Source organism: Mus musculus, chromosome 10 (genome assembly GCF_000001635.26).
Source record: "Mus musculus strain C57BL/6J chromosome 10, GRCm38.p6 C57BL/6J".
In the NCBI taxonomy this organism is placed as follows: Eukaryota; Metazoa; Chordata; class Mammalia; order Rodentia; family Muridae; genus Mus; species Mus musculus.
In genome coordinates, this window is record NC_000076.6 from 64,895,284 (window position 1) to 64,922,112 (window position 26,829).

Genomic DNA, 26,829 nt, shown 5'->3' on the forward strand with positions numbered 1-26,829 from the left:
GGGCAAACAAACTCCTTATAAACAGCAGCTTGATGTGTACTGATATTGTTAATATTTGCATGTTAACTCTTTAGATAGTTAATCATTTTATACGGTCAGATAGTATTGGCTTGAACCCTGGCTAGTACGCAGAAATGAGAAAATGGCTATTTTGATTCATTTTTAATGTTGTTTATTGCCTGAAAATGTTGCATTAGATAATATACATCTATTGAATAGATATATGAATGGACAAATTGACTGTAAAAAATGAATGACAAGCATTTTACCAAGGTCGTTAATTTTATAGGTAATAGGTTACTCTATGAACCTGTAGACTATTGGGGAAATACCGTATTTTTATTTAAAACTAGTTGTTGGCCTTATCCTCAAGATTGAGAGTGTGAATGTGTATGTCTCTATGTCTATATGTTTCTTAAACTTTTTCTTTGGCTCTTTCCTTCTTTTTTATTTTATCTAATTTTATTTTATTATTGTTGTTATAATTAGATGCCTGTTTATATTCTAACAACAGAGAGAAAAGATGTGGGTTTGGGCAGGTGAGTAAGTAGGAAGGATCTGGGAGGATTTAAGAGAGGAGAAACTGTCAGAATATATTATATGAAAGTCTATTTTTACTGTAAACAAAATAATGATTAGCAAGAATTCTCATTTTCCACTGATTTTTAGTTTTATTAAGGATTTTTATACCAGGTGGCACTTTCACTCACACGCACACTCACACACGCACACACACACACACACACACACACACACACACACACAGAAACAAATATGCACATAATTAAAAATAAAAATATCTTAAAAATAAAACGTGTCATACTTTACCTGAGAAATGCTTCCATGTAATCAGAAAATATATCAATCAGTCGGCATTTTCATAGGCAAACAGAAAGCAATAAATGTTTATCATGCTTCATTTCTTCTGCTATTATTATTTTGTTCTTTCATCATCATACCAAGTTGTCTAAATTGACTTAATCTCACACCCTTCTACCAACTGAGCCCTCCACAAGTGCCTGGAATTGAATGCAATTTTAGCTTTCTCTTCAAATTTATTAAATTAAATCTATTTTGAGGATTTCACTTATGTGTTATCATTTCCACTCTTGCCGTTGCCCCTCAATTCCTCTCAAGATCTTTCACTCTTCTCTCTCTAAAATACTTAACTTTAACAATGATTGTTGTTACACGTGTGTGTGTGTGTGTGTGTGTGTGTGTGTGTGTGTAAGCAGTTAAATCTATTAGTTTTGTTCATATGTTTAGGGCTGACAATTTGAGATTTGATAACCTATCAGCAGGCTTGTCCCTGAAGAAGACTGAAGATTGATCCTCCTCTTGGCAGACATTAATTGGCTATAGCTCTTCATCTAGATATATGGCCTTGTGAGATTTCCCTTATTATGTTGACAGGTCAGTTGCAGTTGTCATGGTGCAAGTCTTTTAAATCTAGCTTCATTTTCATGGGCACACGCACATGCGCACAATCTTACAGCAGATGTTGCAGTCCTGTTGCAGTTCTTTGCATTTGCTCTGTCTGCTCTTCCACCATGTTTCCTGATCAAGCCATCAAGATGTTCCCAGTAGTATAATAGTAACATTTTATCGTGGGATTAGCCCACAGCTTTCTAATTAGACTCAATACCTGCTTAGTCAGAGGGAATCCATGCATGGTACTGGCCAGACCATGGAATCTAGAGGAGGTTTCTGCTTTCCTAAACTATTTGAATTTCTAAATGCATTCTAATCACAGATCCTCAGACCAACAGATACATGAAGCTCTCATTCCTTATTTAAAAAAAATTATCTTCTTGTAGCAGATGGAGATTATTACAGGAATCCACAAGTGGCCAAAATACAGAGAGCTCCCCACAGTGGGGGTACACAACTACTGTTGAAAAACCTGCAATGCAACATCTATACCTCAGGGCCTCTAGTCTTTCCCATTTTTCCTCTGAAAGTAACCTTAAGTTTGAGACTTTCTTTATTTTTCTGTGAAAGATTTTTGTGTGTGTGTGTCCCTAAAGCATCTTATAGGGGAATTATTTTCATAATCATTTAGCAACACAGGCTGAGAATTGGCCTTGACTTAGTTTTACTTTTTTCTTGTCAGCAATCACCTCAGTGGTTGTCTTTCATTATGTAGGTTAGTACTGGTCGTCTAGGACAGTGGTTATCAACCTATGAGTCGCGACTCCTTCGTGGTCAAAGGACTTTTTCCTCATGGGTTGCATGTTAGATATCTTGCATATCAGATACTTAACACTGTGATTTGTAACAATAGAAAAATTACATTTACAAGGGAGCAATGAAATAATTTTACAGTTGGAGATTGGCACAACATGAAGAACTGTATTAAAGGGTTTCAGCATTAAGAAGGCTGAGAACCACTGCTCTAGGAACAAAGGGTCCCATGGATGTGTGCTAAACATCATTTGGATTGCACATGGAGACAGTGTTGTCCCTGTGTCCCTGGACATGAAAGAGGAGGTGAAATCAGAGGAATCTCAAATTCTTTAAGTCACTGGCCTTTGTAACAGCAAATGGCAACCTGAGAATATATTTTTGATGTCAATGAAAGGGAAATATTTCACTTTAAGTCTTCTATCAGCCAAGGAGAAAGAAAGATTGCTAGAAGGAGAGTAATAATGATTTTGTAAATGGAATTCATTGTGCTATAAGTCTTTGTGTATGTGTGATCATGAACTGGTCTTTCATTTGTTGTGGCCAATGAGTAAATGTAAAATTAAACAAGGGGCACATGTTATTCTTGTTTTAAAAGTATCATGATTACTTGCCTCTATGCTGTGAACATTTACTTAACAGTGTTCATTGTGAAATGCACATAATGAAGTGGAGGCATCAACAGAATGAGAAGAATAGCAAGAGTGGATATTCCTGGTACAATATCCTTCTGTGCCTTGTTCCATGAAAAGTTCCAGAAGTAATTAGGGAAAAGGTGTATATTTAATTATTTCATTACTATTACTGTTGCTGGGTGCCACGACTGCAGCTCAAAACCATAACTCATAAAATATATGTAAATTACAAGTATTAAGCTGTTAAACTGCCCCAAAACAATTACTAAAAGCTACTGGCAACTTTAATCCTTCAATGTATATAATTATTATATATGCTCACCAGATTATCCAACACATTTGGGATTTTCTAATTTAAAAAATTTAGAAATACATGCCAGGCATAATTACACAATCCAGTAATCCTAGCAAGTGGAAAACAGAGGTAGGAAGGTTTGAGTCCCACACACCACTTTTAACTGTACAGTAAGAGCATGTCTTGGTGATAGATAGATAGATAGATAGATAGATAGATAGATAGATAGATAGATAGATAGATAGGAAATTGAAAATAAGATTTCTCAAGTATAAAACAACCCCAGAAGGTAGAACAACCACTAACCTAAGACTGCATTAAAGTTGTTTTCTTACTAAACCCTTATAAACTGAAGCCACGGTTAAGACTAATTTCAGTGCTTTTAAATGTGTATATTTGAATACACCTGTTTAATTTTAACTTTTATGTAATCTGCTTCAGTGTAGATATTAAGCCAAAACTGAACTTAATAAAGAATGGAGGCTGGAGAGAAGGCTTCAGCACTTATTAACTCTTGCAATTTAATTATGAGGACAGGAGTTTAAATCTGTGCAATCATGTGGAAATCCCTGCTCTTGCTCTAAGAGAGCTGGGTCTCTCTGGTTTTGGAATAGGAATACACATCCACATTCATGTGCAGATGCACTCACATAGATGCACACATACATACACAAATACATATATACATATACACATACATACATGCATACATAATTTATTTAATCAATAAATAAGAGCATTGTGTTGTTTAGTATTAGGGCTGCTTGAGTTCCTTGTAACCATTTGGCTATTAACCCTTTTAAAATGTATAGTCCAACATGGACAAGAACTTTGTAGCAAAGACTCAAAATATAGGAAATAAGATCAAAATAGACTAGTGGGACTTCTTCAGAAAAGATAATTTTGGCACAGCAAAGAAAAATAACTGTAGTAATGAGACCAGTTCTAGAATGGGAGGAAATGCTTGATAGAATTTTTGAATGCATGTCTCCCAGGCCCTGTTTCTTAGAAACCAGCTGAGGTTAACCAGAAAGGCTCAGTGTGGTGAAAATATAGATCAAGTATTTCTATCAAAGTGGAAGTTGATACAGAAAGCATATTAGGGACATGGAAGATTATATGTGGCAATTATGATGCAGATTGGCCAGTGGAGCCAGACTTCTGTGTTTATTTACTCACACAGAAGGCAGATGAGAATCTTTTTACCTGAAACACATATAAAGAAAGACTACAGAGACTCTTGGGGCTAAGCTAGAAATCAAAATGAGCAAGGTTAGATTTTATGCTATTTATTCTTAAAGATCCTTAAGTATGAAAGCATGTGAAGAGCAAATTTTGGAATAGAGTGTATGAGGAAGAGATATAAAGTCAGCTAATATCAGGAAATTGAATCCATGTTTTGATTTTTACATTGTGTAAGTAATATATACATATATATTTATATGTATCTGTATGTATATATATATATATATATTTATATGTATCTGTATGTATGTATATATATATATGTATATATATATACATACATATATGTGTGTGTGTGTTGATCACAACTATCTACTGTATGTGCACATGCCTCTGTGTGTGTGTGTATGTGTGTTGATCAAAACTATCCAATGTATATGTATGTATGTGAGTCTGTGTGTGTTAGTCAATCTTGTTCATTGTGCATGTATGTGTGTGTGTTTGTTGGTCAAATTTGCCAGTTTCCCAGTGTTTGTGTTCTCAGTACAGTCAAGAAAAATATTTGCATTTTTTCAGTCAATTCACTCTTCTGCTATATAGACTTATTTTAGAAATCATGATTATTCCACGAAGGTTTCCTACTAGTAGTGCTTAGGCAATGAAGTCCCTGTTGAGAAGATGAGTATAATCCATTCGTAAGATTTTTTTCCCCCAAAATCTGAGGCTTGGAAAATGTACTGCATTGTACATAATTATAGCCTTGGAAAGCAGAGCTTCTGCCTGATGCAAGTTGAATACTGATGTTCAGGTTGTATGAATCATTCCTTTGCCAGAGGTGGACAAAGCAAAGATGCGGAAAGTACAGTAGTGATCTGCAGAAACCTACTGAGTGCCATGAGGCATTTAGAATTTAATTGCTGTGAACAGATACCATGACCACAGCAACTCTTATAAAGGAAAAGATTTGATTGTGGCTGTCTTACAGTCTCAGAGGTTGAGTCCATTATCATCATGGCAGGGAATCTGCAGGCAGACAATGGTGCAGAGGTTGCTGAGAGTTTTGCATCTTGACCCACAGGCAGCAGGAAAAGACTAAGAGTCAATAAGCCTCTTCCATTTTTCATTTTCTTTGATTGTTGTGCCCATGTTCTCTATGACACACGCTCTACTATGTTCATAGCAGCCTTATTTATAATAGCCAGAAGCTAGAAGGAACCTAGATGGCCCTCAACAGAGGAATGGATACAGAAAATGTGGTACATTTACACAATGGAGTACTACTCAGCTATTAAAAACAATGAATTTATAAAATTTTTGGGCAAATGGATGGATCTGGAGGATATCATTCTGAGGGAGGCAACCCAATCACAAAAGAAGTCACTTGATATGCACTCACTGATAAGTGGTTATTAGCCCAGAAACTTAGAATACCCAAGATACAATCTGCAAAACACAAGAAAACCAAGAAGGAAAACCAAAGTGTGGATACTTCATTCCTTAGGTAGGAAACAAAATACCCATGAAAGGAGTTACAGAGACAAAGTTTGGAGCTAAGACATAGCTGATATAGTTGTCTCATGTGAGGCTATGCCAGTGTCTGGCAAATACAGAAGTGGATGCTCACAGTCATCTATTGAATGGAACGTAGGGCCCCCAATGGAGGAGCTAGAGAAAGTACCCAAGGAGCTGAAGGGGTCTGCAACCCTATAGGTGGAACAACAATATGAACTAACCAGTATCCCCCAGAGCTCGTGTGTCTAGCTGCATATGTAGCAGAAGATGACCTAGTCAGCCATCATTGGGAAGAGAGGCCCCTTGGTATTGCAAACTTTATATGCCCCAGTACAGGGGAGTGCCAGGGTCAAGAAGTGGGTGGGGGAAGCATGGTGGGGGAAGGTATAGGGAACTTTCAGAATAGCATTTGAAATGTAAATAAAAAAAATCATCATTATCATCATCACCATCACCACCATCATCATCATCATCATCATCATCATCAAAGAGTCACTAAGCCAGCCTGGCTTGAGCTTTTGAGATCTCAAAGCCCATCCCCAGTGACACACCTAATAGTGCCACTCCCCATGGATTTATGCAGACCATTTTATTCAAACCACTGTGGATACATTTTCTCAACTTCTGCTTTTGATCAGTATTCAGGATTAGATAACATTGGTGGGGAAAGAATATAGTGTCATTTACACAAAATATTCAATTGCTAGTTTAAAGCACAGATATTTGGCATTTTTCTCCAACAGACTGGCTAGGTAGGTAGACTTTGTCCCCTCTCTAATGTTTTATGAGCTCCCCTGGACCTTGAGCAGCAAGACTTTCCTCTGACAAGCTAAATGACTATGTGGGATGCGGTCTATGACCTCGTCCTCATTAACCTGTGTCTTTTTTAAAATAGATTTTTGATTTATTTTTATGTATATGAGTATTCAGTAGCTGTACAGATGGTTGTGATCCATGTGGTTGCTGGGAATGGAACTCAGGACCTCTGCTCCCCTCCGGCCCTGCTTGCTCTGGTCCAAAGATATTATTTTATGTAAGTACACTGTAGCTGACTTCAGACACACCAGATGAGGGTGTCAGATCTCATTACAGGTGGTTGTGAGCCACCAGGTGGTTGCTGGGATCTGAACTCAGGACCTCCAGAAGAGCAGTCAGTGCTCTCACCCGCTGAGCCATAACCAAACTGAGCAAGCTTACAAGTTCATTTCCACACCCATGTGCTGTTCCCAAGAGAGAACAAATAAAACCAGACTATGCGACTGGGTACAAGTGGGAAGGGTTTCCATTTCTAAGAGACACTCTTGCAAAAGTATCACTGTTTTTTTGCTTGTTTGTTTGTTTGTTGTTTTTTCGTAGTTCATTTGTATTCTTCTCATCTTCAGTATCTTTTTATTTAAATGGTTTCTTTTTCTTTTTTTTTATTAGGTATTTTCTTCATTTACATTTCCAATGCTATCCCAAAAGTCCCCCATACCCTCCCCACCACTCCCCTACCCACCCACTCCCACTTCTTGGCCCTGGCGTTCCCCTGTACTGAGGCATATAAAGTTTGCAAGACCAATGGGCCTCTTTTCCCAATGATGTCTGGCTAGGCCATCTTCTGATACATATGCAGCTAGAGACACGAGCTCGGGGTGCGGGGTGGGGGTGGTACTGGTTAGTTCATATTGTTGTTCCACCTATAGGGTTGCAGCTCCCTTTAGCTCCTTGGGTACTTTCTCTAGCTCCTCCATTGTAGGCCTCTTAATCACTTAATCAAAGCCTCCAAACAGATACAAACTTGCCACTGTTTGAAACACTCCTTTGGCACATAAAAGATGATGTGACTGGGTCGGTGGTTGTGGTTGAGCAAAGGCAGTCCATAAACAGGCATCTGGCTGGAATACAAGGTCATAGGGGATGCTATCTAAGAGAGGACCATTCCTCTTGCTGTCTGTGCCACTGATTTCTGAGTCTTTCCAACTGGCACTCATGAACATTGTCATATCTAGTCTCAGGCTAGTGATACGTTAGTTTATCATTTTAATGTCTGCTTAGTAAATTTCCCAAATGTACTACTCATCTCTGAAAGCCCATGTTTTATCTGTTAATATTGGCATTATTTGCATTATCAAAACAGTCCTTGCCCAAGGCTTTACCTATGGGATGACATTTTTACAGTTGCTTCTGTATTTATCATGACTGTACAAGGCAACATTTCTGCATTGCACACTAGGAAATGCACAGAATCAACTCACCTGGACTCACAGGGGCTTCCTGAGACTAAACCAACAAGCAGGAAGCCTGCATGAATGTTAAATGTTATGGTTGCCCTATCTGGTGTTTCTGTGAGACTCCTAACAGAGGGTGCAGAACTATTTTTTATGTTTTTCCCTACTTTGGGGACCCTCTTCTCCTGCTGGGTTTCTTGTCCAGCCTCAAGGTGAGGGAGTTGTCTAATGCTATTATGAGTCGATATGCCATGTTTGGTTGCTATCCCTGGGATGCCTGCCCTTTTTTGAAGGAAATTGGAGGAGAAGAGAATGAGGAGGGAAGAAGGTCGGTGACAGGAGAAGGGGAGGTGGCACTATGGTCAGGATGTAATATATGAGAAAATTAATCTATAAACATAAAACAAACAAAAAACAAAGAGTAAGCAACATGGAACAGCCTTATTTAGAATTTTACTATTATGTGAAACTGCTTTTTAAGGGTAAAATGTTAGAAATTTATCTTTGGTATAAACTCCAGACCCTAAAGTCTCCTCAGTCTATTTTCTCCTTGCATACATGAGACAGCGAGAGAGACGATGACCTCAGGAAGCATCTGTGATGTTGCATCTCTCTTCTGCCAGCATCAGTCCATCAGCGTGTACGTGTGCTGGTATTTAAAAGAAGAACATTTTTGTAATAGTTGTAGATGGACTTTACTGAGCCCCTCTCGTATCTGAACATCTCAAGAGGAATATACTTCCCATCCATCCTTTCTGTCATTACAAATGTAACATAAAGCACTGGTATAAGTTTGAATGAAGGTCCTGCTTGAAAAGGTACGTTTGTCACTTGAAAGTTAGGAGATATGTGTAATAGCAAGCTAAGTACCTAGCTTGAAAGCTTTTCACAGTCTCCAAAACCATTTATAATTGCAAAGTCATGGCTGATTTCCTCTGTGGTAGTATAAGTGAAGTGTGATTCTACAAGCTCTTGAAAACGTTCATAAATATTTGCCTCACACTGTTTTACTGGGTTAGAGTTTTAGGCAAGCATGGGTAATAGGTAGTCAGCATAAGACTTTCTGAAAATATGTATTGATTATCTGGTTTATGATAAGCTCTTTCTAAGTACTAGAGATTTTTACAAATCTAGTCTTTGAAGTGTCCAAATACAGAAATATAAGAGATTGAGGAGATGACTCAATCAATGAGGTGCATAGCAAGAAAACTGGAAGATCTGATCTGGATCTGTAGAACTCATGCAAAGCCACCAACAGCAGTGCATGTCTGTCAACTCGGTGCTGGTGTTACGGAGGTTGATGATCTCTAAAGCTCATTGGCCTCTCACACAAGCTCAACTGATGAGCTGCAGGTTCCGTGAGAGATACCCTTCCTACAAATGAGGTGGAGAACCATCATGAAAGACGCCTAGACTCGACCTTGTGGTCTACCTCTGTACACATCATGTGCACATGCACACAAGTAAGTATGCAAATATACCATACAGACATAAAGGAGTATGATATTGAAAATAATAACAAAAGACAACACAATCTATCATGAGAGTTCTGCACCTAGAAGAAAAACAACGGTCTACTGAATGATGGGTGGCAGTTCCATATATTTATTAGGAATGGTGTGGGAATAAGAGGACAATCCTAAAAACTAAACTGAGCTTTGGTTGGCAGACAAGCAAGGACAGAGAGCATAATGTGAGAGAATACAACAAGTAAGTAATGAAGATGAGCTTACAAGGGGACTTACAGATAGATGAAGACATGCATTCAGCCTAAAGGCTATATAATAAGGAGCAACTGGGTATCCCTGAGTGTGCAAAGCCCAAGGGCAAACAGTCCCATGCCTGCTTAGAATGCTTGCTTGCTTTTGGCTCATGCATGTGCCTATCTCTGGGTACCATGTGTTCTACACCCTTCTTCTTCCTCTCCAAAATACTGACTGTATTTCATCTTTAATGCATCCTGAATCACAAAAGGATGGATACTTTTATTGGTAAATGCTAAGGCAGGTGACTTTGAAGGGAATCATAAGCAGCTGTCTATCTTTCATCAAATCAAACTTAAAATCCTCCTCAACTTTGTACTTGACACATAGGATGAGGATAATTGCATACATTATTCATTTCTGAAATATGACTTTTGTTCATGATATTGGAGATTTGACAACTTACTGTTTATTTGAAGTGTAGAATGAAAATGAGAAGAACCAAGCCAAGTATGTCACCCGCCAGGAAAATCCAAGGTCAAAATTCTACTCCTGAACTATAGGAAAGGCATCTTCTCAAAAAGAAAATTAAAATTAAATTAAAAAAAGCAAAGATTCAGGGCATAAAATCTCCAGCAAAGAAGGTATGTTAAGTTTGTTAATAACTTGTTAAATATAAATAGATATTTTAAGTAAATTGAGTATTTTATCTTTTTTATTTTATTTGGCTATCTATGTGATGGCTCATCAAGTAAAATGCCATCTTCAGAACCTGCATTCTGTACGAATATCTGTGATTTTGGTCTTAACCAAATTATAAAACTTTCATGGAGTGTCATCATTAGTCTCTTTTGAACTAGAGTTTAATTAACAAATTGCAAATGAGGCAAATATAAACAAATCAGTAAACATTCTGCATAAGTGCATGGCTCATTTTAAGAATGGCTCATTTATATTTACAAATATACCTGTTAGTGTTCACCTAAATTTTATAAATAATTCTGGCATAAATACCTTAAAACTAGCAATTTGTTGCCAGGTGTGGTGGCACACGCCTTTAATCCCAGCACTTGGGAGGCAGAGGCAGGCAGATTTCTGAGTTCCAGGCCAGCCTGGTCTACAAAGTGAGTTTCAGGACAGCCAAGGCTACACAGCGAAACCCTGTCTCGAAACACCAAAACCAACCAACCAACCAAACAAACAAACAAAAAACCTAGCAATTTGCAGTTGAAATGTATCCATTCTAGTTATCTGCTTGTATGTGTGTATCTCTCTCTCTCTTTCTCTGTCGGTATGTCTGTCTGTCTATGTCTGTCTCTCTATCTCTCTGTCTGTCTCTATCTGTCTGTTTCTCTCTGTCTCTGTCTCTCTGTCTCTGTCTGTCTGTCGCTCTCTCTCTCTCTCTCTCTCTCTCTCTCTCTCTCTCTCTCTCTCTTTCTCTCTGTGTGTATGGGTGTGTGTGTGTGTATGTGTGTGTGTGTTTGTGGTGTTCTTGCCAGGGCACACTTGATAAACCTTAGGGGACAGTTTGTGGGAGCCACTTCTCTGTTTCTTCTATGGCCAAAACTCAATTTATCTAATGTTTGTTCTATGACCAGAACTCAATTTATCAGCTTTACTCGCTATCTCCCTCATTCATAAAGCCATGCCATCAGCACAGTAAATCCCATATTAAAGTGTAAATAAAAAACTGTACAAATGCATAGAGACTTGTTACAGCTTCCGTCACCTTGACAGCTCTTGCACACTCTCCTCCAAGATCACATCTCATCCTTATTTAAAAGGAGCGCACAAAGATAACTTCCTCGTCTCAGATTCCCACCACAGTAGGTTTTCATAAAATCTGTCCCATCAATGGAACCCTTTGAGCATCTAAAACTGGGGGTTTGTTCAGAAGTAAGGAAGACTCTGGAGACAAAGTTTTCAGTAATTTAAAGAACATCTATGTCATAGAGAAATCCCATTCACAGAATAATATATACAGGAATGAGGGAGTCTCAAAAGTTTGCACAGAAGGGCTACACTCAAGAGTTATGAAATGATGGAGTTAGGCCTAGAGTCAAGAGGTAGTTGATGACATACCTGGAGAAAAGTTCAAATTACCTGTGCATATTTCAGTTGAGTTGCTATGATTTCCAGAACACAAGCAAAGATAACCAACAGGGCAGTTCTCTATGAGTCTAGCCAGGACTCCCTGATAGTTTGATGGCCACAGTGGAAGGTTAACATCATTTCCTATATACACCACACCTTTTTAGTATCAGCTAGATAGTGTCAGGCATCAATGTGTCTTAAACAGGTCAGCCTTCTGTCCTTTCAAAGACTGGTCTCTACTTGTTCTTCCCACACATTCTTTTATTCTGACCTTGTCCCACACATTCTTTTTTTTTTTTCCTTGCTCAAAGGCCAACGTGTGTCATCTCCTTTCCCGTCTCCACATGCTGACCTCTCTCATTTTCCTTCTCTTTAAGCTTTGCATCCTGCGCTCAGGATTTGCTCTTCATTCCCCAATTCTTACTGCACTTAAAAGCTTCAAAACAATAATTGAGGAATTTGCTTGCTTGGGTAATTGTTTTAGTTTATTAACCCAGCTGAAAAGATGATCATTTTAAATTTGTTTACATGTTTATTTTGTTTGTTTTACCACTAACTGTTTTGTGATGAAGGAAAGAAGTTTTGAAAAAAAATTCTTTCTGCTTCATTAACTAACTATTGAGAGATGAGGTAGGGTTGTATATAGGCACATATATTTCCTTTCTCACCATTTTGAGTAAAATCAATCTGTTTCTATGAAGAATATAGTATTAATTATCAACTTGAGAGTATCTAGAATCACCTGAGAGGAAGGCTCTTAGCATACCTGCAAGGGGTTATCTAGCTTAGGTTAGCCTCTTAAAACAATTGAGAAAAACTATTTTGAGAAAGTTAATTGAGATGGGAGACTTGCCCACAGTGGATGGCATCATTCCCTGGTCTGTGATACTGTATATATAGAGGAGAAAGTAAGCTGAGCATAACCATTCATTGCTCTCTGCTTCTTGACTATGGATTCATTGTATCCAACTGCTTAAATCTTCTGGTGTTCTGACTTTCCTGTAATGATGGCATTAGCTTTTATTTTTTCCCAGATTAACTCTTTCCATCTTAAGTTGCTGTTGTCAGGGTATTTCAGAAAGCAACAGAAAAGAAAATAACCAAGGCAGTGTTTTTGCTATAGTAAATTAAATTAATTAAAAATATTGGGTTAATTATAACATAGAAGTAATAAAGAAAACAGTAAAGACTAATTATATTAAAATATACATTCATTTCAGCCAGGAAAAGGTGGCCTTTAATAACAGCACTTGGAAGGCAGAGGCAGGTGGTCTCTGAGCTGGAGACCAGTCTGGTCTACAGAGTGAGTTCCAAGACAGCTAGAAACAGAGAAACCTTGTCTCAAAAACAAAGATTAAAAAAAATGTTTGTTTGTGGGCAACCAAATATACTCAATACCCATGTTTTATTTGCCTCATTCATTTTACAGAGACCAAAGATGTGAGTGTATCAAGCATTTTGACTATAGTAATCAAAATATAAAATATAAGCATTTTATGCTTTTTCTTTTAATGTTCAGTTCTCCTTGAGTTTTACAAGCTGCCAACATTTTAACCTTTACTCCTGTTCTTTTCTTTTTTTTTTTCTATAGAGTTTTGTTTCTCTAGATAACTTAAAGTCATGTTGGAGCATTTCAGCATTACTTTCACCTTTGATGTGGACATCATGGTAAAAGCAATGCTCTTCACACGACCAAAGTTCAATTCCCAGCACTAATACAGTAGTTTTCTGTAACTCTAGTTCCAAAAGATCCAGCATCCTCCTCTGAACTTTGCAAGCTATATGCATATGTAGTATGCATATACTATACAGACAGACATGCAGGCAAAACCCCTGTACTTATAAAAGAAAAGAAAATCTCAAAAAATAAAGATATACTAGTGCCAATATTAAAAAAAATCTAATGATGGAATAGTTCATTATGAAAGCTGAGACTTAATACAGCATGATTTCAGGGAGTTATTCCCTGCCTCTCCTTATATCTATCACTACTGAGATATATGATTATCTAAGAGAGCTACATGATTATCTAAACACGCTAGATATGTAGCTATAGTGGATTTATTTCTCTTTGCATACAGTCTTTATAATTACTACTGCTAGATAGGGGTGAGTGGCTTTTGTAAAATTATGTATGTTTACATATCCCTACATGTAAAATTGTGTGGAGCTGAAGCTGCAGCTGGGTGTGAATGAAAGATAACTCATCTTTAATTTGTTTGAGAAGTGATTATAGAGTGAATGGCTGGTCCTGTGGTAATTGTTAATCATGACACAATTTCTCAGCAATAAAACTCCTAGCTAAATAGGTAATATATGACACTTTCATGAGTTAGCTTAGCCATTTGGTTAAAGTATAAATTGTTCCATGTGTGTCTTGGTTATTCATTTATTAATGCCATATGGTAGATCATCTGTGCAACTGTCTCAGAAAAATGGTTTAGAGAGATGATACTGGGGGCATATTTGTTTTGTATCCAATAAGGAGAACATGTACTTCACAACACAAACACAGTAATGAACACAAAATCAGCTAGTGTCTTTCTCTTAAGTTGGGAACATCCATTTTAATTCTGAAGAATCAATACTATAAAGAAAAAGACTCCAAATTATCACGTCTAAGAGTTGGAATGTCCTATGAGATCATCCTCTCCACTTTCTCATTTTCACAGATGAGGAGTATAATTCGGGTTTCTGAAAACTCAGTACCATTTGTAGCATGAGTGGTTTGATGAGTGGGTCTTACTCCTCTGAAGACCGTTCATTACACATCAAGGTTTCAGATTTATTGGGACATTTCACACAAAGCAGCCTTGTTGGTTATGTAATAGGTAAAGAGCATTGCAGTATAATTGCTCTAGATGGTTGTGAGTGCTCACGAGGAATGACTTGAAGAAGACGTATGTCATCATCCTCTTCCTAAAGCATTCTGCACACCCATCCAGTGGCAGAGTATTTTGTTTTTAAATAAAACAGGAGCTAGATTGGGGAACAACACTAAGGCTTTCCCAACGTTAACCTAAATAATCTCTCTACATATTTCTGATAATTAGTATTTCCTTGTCAACTTCTTACAACCTAGAGTTACCTGGAAAGAGAAACTTAACTGATGGGGTATCTGGACCAGGTTAGCATGTCTTTGGCAGATTATTTCCTTATTAGTTAATGTGGCAACACTTACCCTACTGTGAGTAGCATCACTCCCTAGGCAGTAAGTAGTTCCAGATCTATATTAAAGGAGGAGAAAGCAATCAACCTCATAAGCACCCACTATTCAATCCTTTTGCTTTTTTTATGTGCATATGATGAGAGCATTTGTTTCAAGCTCCAAATGCCTCACCTTCCCCAAGAATAGACTCTGTCCTGAAATTGTGGCTTTCTCCTTTGAGTCTCTTTTGTTCCCCAGATATTTTATGAAAGCAACAAAAATGAAACTGGGAAAATATCTACTAATCATCTATATAGATGTGTGTATGTATGTTTGTAGTAATTTCTGGAATCATTTATACTTAGTTAAGTGGTTCAGTGATTTATTTAATAACAAAGGATTTAAAATTAATGAATAAAATAATTGTGCTGATGCATAATTTGCTAGTTTATATTCTACAATGCATCTGCACTTACTCTTTGTCAGAAAATACAATACTCTGTCCATGAATGTATGTCCATGTATGCATGTCAAACAATACAGCACTGTGCCCATGCCATGTATGTTTCTATGTCTCTTCACATAGACAAAGATAATTGCATGTGCCTTCTGACTTCGGGAATGCCTGGCTTTTGTGATTTGCATGTATGGCAGATACTGGGTTGTATCACACCTGTATCTGAAGTATAGGTAAGAAGATTTCTCTAGAACAGGTAACTCTGTCTTGCGGTACGACACAAGATGCAAGGGATGATTTTAAAAAATTAGCCTAAGCATTTCTGTCTCATCAAACACAAAGGAGTCCATGTAAACACACAAATTATATGTACCTTCAGAAGAAAATGAGTTCTACTTCATGTGATAAATAGCAATTACAATGTTAATAGAGATTAATATCAGTATTGATAAATTCTGAACTACAAAATAAAGTCTATATTCTCAGACGTTTAAGTACAAATTCAGAGTTTAATATTATGTTACATCACAACTGTTTTTTTTTTTTTTTTTTTGGCACCATGACTGACAGGTGCCTAGGATGTTCTGTAGTTTGTTTTGTTTATGTGGGATTTTTTTTGTTGTTGTTTTTTGTTCTTTGCTGATAAGAATGTAAAGGTAGTGTAGCCCCTGGAAGCCACTAATTCTTACTCACTAATTCACTGCCATTTTAAAAAAGTTACCCACATTTTCATAACTATAAAAACACTTGCAGTGATTTAATTTTACCCTTTTATGTAGTTCAAAGAAGAATTCCTCAATGATATTTCGTTTCCGAAAATAGAAAAAAAAAATAGAGAGAATCCATGGGGAGCCTTAAACATCTCTTCTAACAGAAATCAAAAGTTACAGACTTGTTCCTAAGTCGTCAAAATGATTATCTAGGGCTTTGCTTGGAAGGCCTCCATAGGATGCTGTGGTCAGAGATAACTTTAGGAAAATTAAATATGGAGACAAGTCTTTTGTGTCTATTTTATCTCCACATGACTGGCTCCATAGAACTAATAAGGCACCACTCCGAAATAAGAAAAAATGTTTCAGGAAAGCAAAAGCCAACGTGTCTTTAGCAGCACAGTGTAGGTCACTGTAATGAGCCTCTGGTTCTGTGGTTAAACCCCTCCGCATTTGACAGGTCTACATTCATGCATATGGCTCAAAGAGAACAGCATAATGTAGGCATCTCTGTAGTTCATGTTATCATGTACATTTTTTGTGTGTGTTGTAAAGCTTTTTATACTGCTATTCTGTAGAACATAAAACAAAAGCCCTTAGTTGAAATGCTATTTTTGACTTTCCAGATTTATAAAGCAAATTATTCTGAAAACTGTTAGAGGCTCTACAAAGACAGAGTTCAAAATGAATGTACCCTTAATCAAGAATTGATTTGAAAGATAACCACTGTCTTCAGAAAAACCCAGAAATCTACAATGATTTTATTAAAAAAATCCCATGAATATGATGTTTTGTAGGTTTTTTTCTCAAAATTTGCATGAATTCATATTTCAGATGAGAATTGGAAGCATATCCTTTTAATAACACATTCCTTCTCTCAAGAATAAAAAAGACTCTACCGAATTCAAAAAGTAGTTTTTAAAGACTAACGTAAATTTTAATTTAAAGTTGTTTCCTAATAAACAGTACCATTCCTTATAAAATCCCCGTAGCATCAGAATTACTCTTTAGATAATTATAATGCATTGTAATATAATGGAAAATTTTCTTCTTTGAAAGGCAAGAGCAATGCATGGTTCGTGTGACCGAATCAAAGTTAAAGTCCAGCTTCTTGGCACTCAGAGAATCCAGCCTCTGGGTTAGACTGTTCTTTTCTCTCACCATTTCTTCCATTGGGCAAAGATCCTCAGAGTTCCAAGCTTTACAACATGCTCTGTCTATTCTTAGTACCAGTTGATGGAAGAAAATCAAACCAAAGAATCGAAGCTAGTTCGACAGATCCTTTTCCCCTGTTAGACTGAGCTGAGGATAGAGGATATAGAGAGCATAGGCACTGTGGCTACCTCAGCTCCCAAGAGTCAATGCGTCTCAAACTCTTCCTAGTCCATAGACCAGAATGGTACTGTCAGTAGAAAGATATCAATGAATATTCATGGCTTCACTGGTGATTTTCTGTGCCCTTCAAAATCCCTAAGTTTCTTTGGGTATTGTATTTAAAATGAGTTTAGAATGCACTTTTTTTTTTCTTTAATTTATTTCGAGAGATAGTCTCAGTCTTGCTCAGTTGCCCAGACTGACCTTGAAATTGCTTTGCAGCTCAGTCACACCTCAAACTTTTAATCCTTTCATCTCAGCATCCTGAAGGGCTACGAGTACAGGCCTATGTTATGAGACCTAGTTCAGAAAGAAAATTTTAATATTCTATTTTAGCTATGATATCCTCTGATTACCGAGAATTAGAGTCATATTACCTCATAGTTTTGCTTAACATTTTTTAAAAAGCCTTTGAATTGTTATTTGTGCATCCAATTTCTATTATTTGCTCAAAGTATATTTATTTTTTAAATACTTAATTTTATGTATGGGTGACTATGCAAGGGTGCTCAGTGTCTCACCCACAATTGCTACATACATTATGGCATTTTAGTATATATAAAAGTAACAAATATTTTATTACATGTGAGATATGAGTGTAGATTAGTAAACTTTAGTAGAATGAGCTCATCTTTGCATGCACTACATAATGCTTATGTAATAAATAAGGCACACACTTTCAATGGGACTAGTATGTATTCTGCACTGAGCCTGAGTTTGGTTTGAATGTTGAACTCAGTGTTTTTGTTCTAAGTCACAGGAAAAATGATCTGAATACACTGAGACTCAAATGAGCTGTACCCAGTACTGCTGGGAGTTGATTGTTACCATTGCAAACCATGCTTAAAAGGTTAACTAGCTTATTAGTATTTCTATTGTTTAGCTTTGCCTTGATCAAGTAAAGGAATAGCAGAAATGCATACCGAAGTCATTTAGCCTTGTTAAGAACATGAAAAAGCATATTCTACTCAATCAGAAAGTCACACATCATGAATTAGACGTCTTTCAGGAGCCCTCACTCAAATTTCATTATTCAAATTTGAGTATAAATTAAAGCTAAATAGAAATAAAACTCAATATATTAAATATACAAAATTCACTTCTGGGCTCCGTAGCCCCCTGTGTCAAATGGAAATCATATTTGGTTTGTAAAGAGTGTACTTATTGTTGTCAAGGCATCAGAAAAACTGTACCACAATACAAATATAGATATTGAAGACACTAAGGAGCAAAACCAAAGAATGATGGAAATCAACTGCAAGCGAGATACCTCAGGCATCCTAGAAGCATGAAATGGAGAACTGTGCCAATTGGAAAAAAATGCAAAGGAGTTTCTATTTAAAATGATGATTACAAAAAATTTCCTGAGCCTCATTCAAAGCCATATTAGAGTCACAGGGAAATTGTAACTGATAAGCCACGTTATAAATGCCATCTACTCAAGCTGCTTGACCAAAGAGTTGAAAACCATTCAACTGTTTCTTGTAACTTCCAATACAAAGGATGTATGAAACCATTTTGAGAAATCTCTATTGAAAAAATTGGGCTTCCATATAGATAAACTGGTCTCCTACAGGTGTTTGAGAGTGTACTGTGTGTGTGTGTGTGTGTGTGTGTGTGTGTGTGTGTGTGTGAAGGAAAACTGTCTTATTTTGATACTCCCTTTCTGTCAGTTAAACCCCAATATATGGCAAAAGGAAAAGTTTCAATTTTATGTATATAATGATTATTCTAAAGAAATTTGGCTCAAGAATTGTTTCCTGGTGGATGCTTTTTGCTTTCCTTCGCAATGATCCATTATTTCAGAATTATTTTTGAAATGCTGGAAGAATATTGACATTCTAAAGGAAAACATACTGGATGGGATTTAATTTTTTAAATTCGCTCAAGGAAAACAGCTTTGAATCAATTATCCACAGTTTTCAACGTATAATCAAGAATTTTGACAATATTTAGCTGTTGAACTGCCAAGCTATTAGCAACCAAGAGATGTGATTAGGCATCCATATTAATAAACACCTGTCACAATACCATAACAGATGCTGTGGGGACATAGTAATACAAAACATAAATTTAAGAATTCTGGACAGAGTCATCTACAATATGGAACCTAAATTAAACCTAATGATTGTGATCTTATTTGTGTTACTAAATACAGCAGCATATTTATCCTACTCAAATGCAAATGACATTTTCTTTAATGTTACTAAAAGGCTTTCACTAAAATAAAAGCCTAAAACCACAGCACAGGAAATCGCCCATTACCTTTACATTAGCGAAATAGTAGAGTCTATTATCTTTATGTGAGTAGGAAAAGTACACACTCAAGTATGCTTTGAATTTAGGATTTACTGTGTTAGAATTCATGATGGCTCACAACTAGTACATGTAATTTCAACTGGGACACATATGTATAACTTAGCGAGACATGTAGCATTGATCAAAGTGGTGTGTGATCTGGAGAGCTTGCTCTGGAAGCGTAGATGGATGCTGATATCCTAAAGATAAGACCTGAATTATGGAAGAGGAGAAGCAGCTCATACAAACTTTCCCCTTTCCTCCACACACGTTTGGCCACCACATACATATAACACACACACACACACACACACACACACACAAAAGTAAATAATTTTATAAATTTAATTAAAAAATTAAAGGTGCATTTTTGAATACCTTAATACAGTGTTTTCCCTAATATGCTAAATTAATTAAAATGTTTTTTTCTCTAGAGGCAAAAAACAATCATTAAAATAATATAAATATTGTATGGAAATAAGTTATTTTAGAGAAATGAGTATATGTAAGAGCTGTATTATTTCAAATATATACCTGTCAATAGCTGAACTTAGGGGTCTATAATTACATAATTTTTCAATACAAATTCAAATATATAAAAATTATCTCAAGGGCATTCATATGATATTCAAGCAAGCATCAATTTAGGGGGATGTCTCCTTTGCTTAAATGTGTCAACTTATATAAGTATTTGTTTCAGTTCATGTCAGCAATGCATGTAGATATTATTCTTTCACAAAGGGGATTTTATATTGGGAAATATTTCCATATACACTTGCCTTTCTAACCATGGAGATTATTTCACAAGATTGGCATGATGAATATATGATCCTCATTTTAGTCATGGTGCTAACTATTCTTAGACACAGTAGTCAGTGACTATTTCTATAAATATCCAAGGAGACCTCAATTCTTTTCCTCCAATTTCACCTCACCTCCCTGTGTAATATAGGTGAGTTAAAAAAAAAAGTAGAATTATTTTCCTGTCTCTAAAATGTTTTGAATATTAAGTATAGGGTTAATATTGAATATTTAGAATAGATGTGTCTAAAGACTTACGTGTTCTATTTTACGTTTTTGAGTGTTTTGCCTTCATGTTTGACTGTGTCTCATGTGAATGTCTGGTAGCATAGGAGGCCAGAAGTTGGTGTTTGGTCACCTGGAAATGGAATTGTCCTCACATGGGTGCTGTGAACTGACCGTGGATTCTCTGCAAAAGCAGCAAATGTACTTAACTCCTGAGTGATTTCCCTAATCCCACATGTTGTTATTTTTGTTTGTTTTTATCTTTTCCTCTGCCTTTGTTTGTTTCTCCTAGAGTGTTGCTAAATGTCACTTTCTTTCCTGGCCTTCTGAAAATGCATTCATCAGGAAATATAATGATGTTTTAATAACTAAACACACCAGATGTCTGAGTCTAACCTTTAACTCTCACCACAAACACATTTTGGTTAAAGGGTAGATGTTGGATCAAGATTAGGAATTCAATAGATTTTGGCTCAATTTAAACAAACAGGTGACACAGTTGTTAATACAAACAAAAGTAGTTTTTTGTTTGTTTGTTTGTTTGTTTGTTCCTCTCAATGTGAACCTATACAATCAAAAAATATGGATAGAATCTAGCCAAGCTGCAAAATTCATTTCTGTATTGAGGAAGGTCATGCTCTCTGTCCATCAAGTCTTCACTCAGCTATTAGTTTCCATAATTACACAATTCACAGAAATTTGTGATTATAGATATGGTATATATATATGCATATATATATATTTACATTTGTTTCAAATTTTATATGTTGTCCTAGTTAGGGCTTTATTGCTATGAAGTGACACCATGACCAAGGCAACTCTTATAAGGGCAAATATTTAATTGGGGCTGGCTTACAGTTTTAGAGGTTCAGTCCATTATCACCATGACATGAAATATGGCAGCATAAAGGTAGATATGGTGCTGGAGGAACCAAGGGTTCTACATCTTGATCCAAAGGCAGCCAGAAGGAGACTCTTCTGTAGGCAGTCAGGAGGAGATTGAGAAAGTACCCAAGGAGCTAAAGGAGTCTGCAACCCTATAGGAGGAACAACAATATGAACTAACCAGTTTGCTCCAGAGCTGTGTCTCTAGTTGCAAATGTAGCAAAGGATGGCATAGTTGGTCATTAACGGGAGGAGAGGCTCTTGGTATTGCAAAGATCATATGCCCCAGTACAGGGGAATGCCAGGGCCAGGAAGCAGGAGTGGGTGGGTTGGGGAGCAGGATGGGGAAAGGGTATAGGGGGCTTTGGGGATAGCATTTGAAATGTAAATAAAGAATATATCTCATAAAAAAATGCCTTTAAAAAAAGGAACAGGGTTTCTTCTGTGCCAGGTGAAGCTCAACCACAGGACCTCAAATCCCATCCCCACAGTGATACCACTTCCTCCAGCAAGACCACACACCTCCTAATAGTGTCACTCCCGATGGGCCAAGCATATTGAAATCACCATATATGTATTTTATATGCATAGAGGTTTTCCTCCACGTGTAACTGTATACCAAATATATGCCTGGTTATTACAAATGCCAAGAGTGTAGGGATGCCCTGGAATTGGAGTTACAGGTTTGTGGGCTTACATGAGGAAGCTGGGAATCAAACCCAGTCCTCTGGAAGAGTAGCCACTCTTAACCACTGGGATGTTTCTCTAACCCCAATTTGATTTACTTACTTGTCTGATTTTATTTTGTTATCATTATCATTATTTCATTTAAGAGATAAATTAGCTTTTTTAAAAAATATTTTCTATTAATGGGTCTTGGAAAACTCTAAGTGGAATCTTTTTCCCATTATTATTTTGCTTTGTTTTGTTTTTGAGACGTGGTCTCAGTTTGTAGCTCAGTGGTTTGAGACTATATCCTGCTTGCTAGTCTTAAGCTTAGAGGAACCCTGCTTCCTCCTTTTCCTATGTCTGTGGTTAGAGGTATGAGCCACCATGCCCACATTTTCAATTGCACTTAAAAATATGAAAGCTATCTCTTCTTTATTATCTTCATTCAAATGCTGCTACTATATATTTCCCAATTAATTCCAAACGATATAGTTATTATGTTTCCTATAGTTACCCAGCTAAACTAATATTTTATTGTGTTTGGCAGCTTCAATTTCCCCTTATATTTTTACTCTCTGAGACCACTTTTTAAAAATGATTATTTGTTTGTGTGGTCATTCATCTTCTTTAAAAGATTTTGAATTCAACAGTAAAATGACTAAGGAAAATCTTAGTCCATAGTAAAAATAGATAATAACTAAATTTAGTGGATAATGACTAGAAAGATAGATAGATAGATAGATAGATAGATAGATAGATAGATAGATAGGTGGGAGAACTGCCTTTTTCCTTTTGTCCTCATATATAAAATATAATAGAGAGGACAGTCAGGACCCAAATGGTCTTCCTATTGAGACATGTTTTCATCTTACCACTGCATACTGTGAAGATAGTAGATATACTTTACTCTTGTTTATATTTAATAAATCGCGAAGAAAAGTATCATATATATGTTAAATTATGAAGTTATTCAGTACTAGAGTGTATAATAGCCTTACTGAAAGAGTTTTAGTGAGATAAAATCTTTTATGATTAAACAAATGAAGAGGGGCAACATGTTGAGTTTTGGCTTTGAGAAACATAAAGGAAACTGATAGTCTGTGACAGTATCTCCATAAAGCAAAATCAGCAATATTAGGTTTAATTGACCCCAACCTGATTCTGATTCTTTCTAAACTTGATCCAGCTCTGACTTTATATATATATAATTAGTGCTGTCTTCTCAGAATGGGAGCTCACCATCATAACTACCCCCATATCCAATGCTTGCTATGTCCATCAACCACCAAATAGTCCACGGGGAAGTAGTTCTTCAGTTTGTAAAATGCTGTGTAAGGAAAAATTGTGATTGTCCACAATACTAAAACTTCTTTGAAATCTAAGGTCACTAATCTCTTTAATCCAGAAGGAAATAAAAATGTGCCCCCATTTCTTCTCAGTGGAGTGAGGGTCGAGAATAAAATAGGTAAAAACAAGGCAAAGTTGGTGAATCAAGATGAGAGAGAAGCAGTGCTTGATAACACATGTCAACAGGGATATGATGAATTAGAGGATGGCTTGATGGCTTGGATTGGGGAAAGGAAAAGAAAAAGTATATATATACTGCAGAAGGAGAATGTTGTCCTGGAAAGAAGCAGAGAATCAACAAGAAAGAGAAAAGTTATATCTGAGAGGAATTGAGAATGGCATACATGTGGCAAAAGATCAGCAGAGATCCATAAATTGAAGTTTTATACATTCCAGAGCCATGGACCCGAGGTGAGGCAAGATGATGTAATCTGTCCAATGTAGACCTAGCTAAGACCCACCATTGCATAGCAGTGGATCACACCAAATTCCAAGGCAACATAAGAATCATCTATTCATAGTCAATAGAAAAACCAAAATGAGAACATATGCTTGGATTTTTAATAAACTACCTCTTTTCAGATGTTCAATATGAAACCTGGTCTCTGCCAGTCAAGTTCTAGTGAGAGACAGCTTGAAGGGTATGACTGCATGCATCTGAAAATTGTCAGAAATGCACATGCCTTTGCAGCTTTTGTTCAGTTTTCTGTACCCAGAACACCTCCCCAGCCCCAACTAAATTACCATTTACATTGCACAGAAGGTGAACATGACATTTGAAAAGAAAATTAAGTCAATACTTGCATTTGATGGTACTTTGGAGATATGATATGTGGAGAACAGGCTGGTCTAAAGGATGTGGAAGTCAACACTCAGGAGACAAAGAAGAACCTGCTACTTCCTGCCATTCAAGTACCTTCCATGCCTCTTGAAAGAATGGCTATATTTAAAGAATTAGCTAATCCCTTTTTTCCCTGTGAATTCTCATTATTAATTCTATTATTATTGCTGATATCTGTGACAAGATTTTCTTGGTTTCATTTCAGATTTTTCCATTGTACCTAAGTTCTTTTCCACAGTCAAAAGCCCCTAAAATGGTTCCGAGCATCTGCGCTCACAGGAATAACTGCTTTTGGTTGTTTTGTGACTTACATAATGCTTCCTGCCAGCATCTAAAATGAGGAGCAATAAAAACATGTCCTTATGATCACTTCTCGTCTCTATCTGGGACTAATTTAGGAAGAGGGAAGAATGATATATTATAGATGATTATAATGTTGAGAGTTCATGCATATTAAAAATTAGAATAAAAGCATTTTTTAGGATATTCATCTGTTGTATAATTTTAGTTATTCAAAGATGATTATGCTTTGAAAATCTGACCTTTTGCATGAACCTTCAAAGGAAAGAACATGTTTTTCTCCTTATTCCAGTCATTGTGTATGCATTCCAATTATCTTCTTTGTCAATGCCTAAAAGAACCAAAGATACACAATAAAAGTCCCACCATGAAGTTTATTTCCAGTTTGGGTATAGGAATAAATTAATTTATCACCTGCAACAGATATTTTTGGAATAACTTTGATATGGAAGTGCAAGGTTAATCTTATCTCTGGAAAAAAAAAAGAAATGTCATCTCTGTTTTCCTAGCTTCAAAATAATCCAGGAAACACAAGGAGGGAGTCACCTCACCTAATAGGTTTGATTCTTACTCGAGTCAAGACATGTTTGTATGTAACTCTCAAATGGCAATTGGTAACTATAGAGTGATATACAGATAAAATGCCTGTACTGTTTAGAGGAATGGCATATTATTTTATCTCTAGATAATAGGAAAGACCTAAAAATATCATCTGTGAGTTTTAGTATTAGTTTCCCAAATCATGGTGTACTGAGCTGTTCTGGAAAAGGAAAATATTAAAAACCTTATTTGTCTTGATTACTTAAATCATTATACATGCTCTCATGAGGGTTGTAGTCATAGCCAACATGTACATGTATTTTGTAGCTTTTATAGCCAAATGGATTTATCAGTGACATTATCTCATTTAGACTAAAGTAGTGGTTATGGAATAGCATTTACTGTCAACTGACTGTGTTTAGAATCACCTCAGTGATTGAGGCACACCTACTGGGTATGACTGAGTGTGAGGGAATATCCAGAGTGGATTGATTGGTGTCATCTTTGACATCTTATAGACTGAACAAAAGGACAAAGGAAATATCTATTTAGGTGCTGAAAGCCCTCTACTCCCTTCCCCCACTTCTCATTACCAAGAGGTGAAGAATCTCCATGGCCACAAGGCTGCACATTCTTGTCTCCATGTGATTAAGCCTGAGAGCATTGGGCTAGGCAACCATGAGTTGCAGTTGAAATCCTGACCTAGTTCATCTGACTTCTGCCTGATATTTGGTAGAAAGCCATGCAAAAGTAACTAGTGACATAGTATTTCTTTTTTTTTTTATATTCTAAGTTTTTACTTATTCACTTTATATCCCACTCATTGCCCCCTGCCTAGTCACCTCCTCCCTCATTCCCTCCCCCATCACCCTTGCCTTTTCCTCTGAGCAGATAGGGGTCCCCCTGGATATCCCTTAATCTGGGCACATCAAGTCTCTGCAGGGATATCTAGGCTCATCCTCTCCCACTGAGGCCAGACAAGGTATTCCAGCTAGAAGGGCATATCCCATGTTCAGGCAACAGCTTTTGGGATGGACCCCTTTCCAGATGAAGGCCAAGCGTGCATCTGCTACTTCTAAGTAGGATCTGTTTTTATATATTTTAAGAAAGAAACCATGGGTTGTGGATAATTTAATGTCCAAGTAATGATTTCAAGATTGACAGTTTCTGTTTTTCTAGGAGTAGATGACAGCTGGTCACAAAATGAATGAATAATAATCTAGTAAAATGGCAAAAAAGAAGGCTATTAAAATCCACTGCCAATGACACAGCTTAAAATAAGGATTATACCTTTGATACCAACTTGATATTTTTCCTTAAGGGACAATTGAGGGTTTAACAGATATTATTATAAGTGAGATATTTAAACTATTTCCTGTTATTACTTGATTCTTTCATTTGTTTGTTTGGGGATTG

The 26,829-nt window shown here is 36.6% G+C and overlaps 1 protein-coding gene across 4 annotated transcripts in view; it reads left to right on the top strand.

The window, feature by feature from the left end:
- The window catches only part of Ctnna3 (catenin (cadherin associated protein), alpha 3), a 1,573,570-nt gene that overhangs the window by 1,465,186 nt on the left and 81,555 nt on the right, over positions 1–26,829 (top strand). The window lies entirely within an intron of this gene.